The following is a 4,594-nucleotide window of genomic DNA, read 5'->3' on the forward strand; positions in this document are numbered from 1 at the left end:
GTGTACCTGGATGCTACCTTCAGACCCGAACTGGTCTTATTTGTTGTTTCACTGGACCTTGGGCAGAGGGAGCAGCCGGGGCTCCTCACCTCTCTGTAGATGGCTCAGCTGTTTCTCCTGTCCTAGATCCACCCCCTTTCTCCCAGTCTCCCCACCCCTAGCAAACAAAACTTCACTTTTTGGCTCTTTCTACTGCTGGAAGATGTATTAATAAGTGGGATGAGACAGGACCTGCCTCCCCAGACTCAGTTATCTACAAATGTTCCTGCACAGGCAGGTGCCTGAGCAAGCTAGTGGGGAAACACCCAATTTAACCCTTGCTGTTCCTACTGCATGACTGCCTCCTGAGCCAAGGCCAAGCACTCTGCTTAGGAACCCTGAAGCCAAAACAAGATGGAGTTTTCCTGGGTGTCATGGCTAGGGAGCTTAAACTATTCCTATGCCTGCCTTGACTCATGGGGTAGAGGCTAAGCACCAGAGAGATGATGAAATCAGAGGGTAATAGAATAGGTAGGATCCTACTTACAGAAGGGCAGAGGAAGGATTTTGAAAGTCTAGAACCATGTTGGTGAACCTATGGTATGTGTGCCAGAGGAGGCTGTTCCCTTCCCCCTCTTCACCATGCCTTAGGACATTTGTTCACATTATCCACCCTCTCTGCCCAATAGCCCAATGGGAGCACTTCCTCCCTCCCCTGACTTGGGTAAGGTGGGGCAGCTCACATGTGGTGTGAAAGTGCAGTTTGGGCACTTTGTCTCTAAAAGGTTTGCTATCAATGGCCTAGAATAAGAAAGTGAAGGGTATTGCAGAACTTCCTTGGATACTTTAAAGAAGAGGGCAGATAGAAGCTCCTATGTTAGAGACACAGGAATGGATAATATGTTAACCTCTGGGGTAGGAGTGGGGAGAGAAGCAAGAGGAGATAGGATCTGGGGTAACTAGGTGGCTCAGTGGATAGAGTACCAGGTCTGAAGTTGGGAGATCCTGGGTTCAAATATGGTCTCAGACACTTCCTAGATGTGTTACCCTGGACAAGTCACTTAACCTCAACTGCCTAGCCCTTACCATTCCTCTGCCTTAGAACCCATGCTTGTATGGTTTATAAGACAGAAGATAAAGGTAAAAAAAAAAAGGAGATAGGATCCCAGCCCATGCTACCATGCTAAGAAAGATAACTTAATTAAACTTGACTGTTACAGTTATCAGTCTGAAAACTAAAGCACAAGTGTTGGGTAGAGACAAATGTCTTCGTCTTACTCTTGGCCTTTTTATTCTTCCTACTGGACTTCCCCACTTTCTCCTACCTCAGTTTATACAGTGTGAAGGGAGAACTATAACTGCTCAGGGTGTTTAACAAGGACTGAGAAGAGGAAGAAGGGGGGCAAGGAAGGAAGCTGCCCATCATGGGAAGAAGGCACTTTGAGCTGACTCAGCTGTTCCATCCAGGCTAGGGCAGGGCTGGGGAAGGGCCAGGGTGGTGCAAAGGAAAGCTGACAGGTGAATACAGAGACAATGCTGGGAGCTACTTGGGGCTGGGCTCTGGAAAATATGCCCAAGGTGGGGGCTGGGGAGAGCAGGGAACGTATGCCTTACACTGGGTCAGGTCATTGATGGGAAGAGAGAGACCCTGCTTTTGATCCTCTTGGGACTGCCATCCAGAGGTCTAGCTAACCTCCAAGGACTCCTCACACTCTCCCCCCATCAATCATCCTTGGGATCCTGTTGAATGAATATACTTTAAACAGAAAATAGGCAACCTCTTCCCCACCATCATTATTTACAGCAAGATGAAATGGAGTCAGGAGGTCTAGGCTTTAGGTTTTACTCTTGGTTCTATTAACCAGCTGCTTGCCCTTATGTAAGTCATTCCCCCTCCTTTGGGCCTCAGTTCCCTCTTCTTTAAGGTGAGAGGGTTGGATAAGATGATTTCTCACACCTCTTTTGGCTTCAACACCAACGGTTCCTAGTAGAGGAAACTGGTGGACAGCTTTTCTTCTCCAAACAATCTTGCTATCTCCTTGGTACGCTACCACAGCCATCACCCTTCTGTGCCCTTCTCTTCGACTCCTTACCTGATCTCCCTTTCCATTGACTTCATTCATCCTAAGAAACTGTCCTATTTACCCTCTTCAGCCCAAAGATTCCAGGGCTTCCGACCAAGCAGAAGAAGTAGGGAATGGAGAGCAAATGAGAAACCCCAGAGAACTTTCTACACACAGGAATTAAGCTTGTCTGGTAAAATGAACTCTCTTTCTCCTCCCCTACCAGCTTACCCAGAGATTGCTGACTCTTAGTAAGCAGCCCTTGAATAGGAATGAAAACAAAGCATGATGCTAAGGAAGCCCTCCATTGTTCACCTCTCATGACTCACTGCTGAGAAAATCCACAGTCCCCAATTTACAATCTCCTTCCATAGAGTTGGCTACCCTTGGTGACTCACAAGAGCCTAAAATCATAATCCCCTGCAGCTGAATTTGTTATTCCTTAGCTTCTCTGCCCTGGGTGGGAAGGATATCTGATTAGATCACCTTCCAGAATGGAGAAAACATACTTCATTTTCCTTGAGGGCCTATGTTGGCCTTGGATGTGTTATGTATGGAATAAAGGATAGTAGAGAAGGAAGGAAAGAATGGAGAGAGAGAGGGAGAGAGGGAGAAAGGAAAGAAGGAAGGAAGGAAGGAAGGAAGGAAGGAAGGAAGGAAGGAAGGAAGGAAGGAAGGAAGGAAGGAAGGAAGGAAGGAAGGAAGGAAGGAAGGAAGGAAGGAAGGAAGGAAGGAAGGAAGAAAAGAAGGAAGGAAGAAAAGAAGGAAGGAAGGAAGGAAGGAAGAAAAGAAGGAAGGAAGAAGGAGGGAGGAAGGAAGGAAGGAAGGAAGAAGGAAGGAAGGAAGGAAGGAAGGAAGGAAGGAAGGAAGGAAGGAAGGAAGGAAGGAAGGAAGGAAGGAAGGAAGGAAGGAAGGAAGGAAGGAAGGAAGGAAGGAAGGGGAGGCAAAGGATCCCTGGAAACTGATAATGTATTTTTCTAGTTCTAAACATTTTCCCACATGCCAGGCCTGGGTGCTTCCTGCCTACTAGACATTTCCCCTTGAATGTCTCTCCAAGACCTCAAGTTCAGTAGTTCAAGTCCAAAATAAAATTCATGGCCCAATATTACCTTGTATTTATTTAATGTATATATAGCATCTATTCACGTGTTCACATTCTCTCCCCTTATGGAATATGAACTCTTTGAGAGTAGAGTGTTTTGTTTTTGTCTTTGTGTTGCCAAAGCCTAGAGCATTGCCAGGTACAGAGTGCTTTAAAAAGTGCATAATAAATGCCTGTTGATTGATTCTTCCCTACGCCTTCTTCTTTCTCCGTAGTTACTCTCCCCATTTCCATCATTGGCCTCACTATCTTCCCAGGTATACATACGGGCTTGAAATCTTGGTGAAATCTTTCACTTTTCCAAAACTCCATGATTATTGAATCAGCTTCCTTTCCACTACAGTTGCCATCTGGCCCTATTTCACTAATTCTGGTCTGGACTCTTGTCTTAATTTGGTTCTCAACGGTATTTCCCCTCTCTGAACTATCTTTTTTTTTGTCTGTTTGTTTGTTTCTTTGTATCCCCAGCACTTAGCACAAAGCCTGGAACATAGCAGGCACTTCATAAAGGCTTCTTTAACTTGACCACACAGCTGCCAAAGCAAATTTACATGGATCTGACGATGTCACTGAAAACTTTTAGTGTCTTTCCTCTTGTCTATAGAATCAGATTTGACTCTTTAGTCTAAAACTTAAGACCTTTTATCATCTGACTCCAACCTAATTTGCCATTTAGATTTCCCTTTACATCCCATAGTCAGTGTTCCAGGCAACTAGATTATTAGCTGTGATATTTCCAATTCTCACCCTATCCTTCTCTGTGCATTTCTGCAAATCCAACCCCATGGCCAACTCTCTGTCTGTTGAAATCCTCCTCTGCCTTCAAACCTCAACTTCATGCCTCATTCTTCTTGATCCTACTAGCCAAAGGTGATTTTTGCCTCCCAAAGGTATTCAGAGCATTCTGTCTAAACCCTTCCTACTTAGATCCCCTCGAATTCGATCCAGCATCCCGTTTATTTGGGTACATCTTGTTTATGACCTTCAATTAGATTGCAAGTTCCTCGAGGACAGACTCTATCATTCTTCATCTTTGTCACCCTTGCCTGGACCTGGTACAGTGCTGAGTCTTGCATTTTTTTTTTGTCCACACCTGTGATTTCATCAGTAAAGGGAAATGCCTGCTAAGGAAATTCTATCCACTGATGGATTGACAAATGCTCTGCAATTATTTATAGTCTTAGAGAGTTGCTTGGGGACAGTAAGACATTGTGACCTGTTTGGGATTCCAGAATTCAATGAGGGAGAGGCAGAACTCAAACTCATATCCTCCTTACTTTAGAGCTAGTTCTCTATCTCTGAAACCTTCCTCAAAAATAGTAGCTGTCAAACATTTGCTGAATTGAATTTGAGGGTCTGAACTAACTTGATTTTCTGTGTCAGAATTGTAGAGAATGAGCTTTTGTATTTGATTTTTTTTCCTTGTGAAACAGAAGTGACCAGGATGCCG

This window comes from Monodelphis domestica, chromosome 2 (genome assembly GCF_027887165.1).
Source record: "Monodelphis domestica isolate mMonDom1 chromosome 2, mMonDom1.pri, whole genome shotgun sequence".
Taxonomy (NCBI): Eukaryota; Metazoa; Chordata; class Mammalia; order Didelphimorphia; family Didelphidae; genus Monodelphis; species Monodelphis domestica.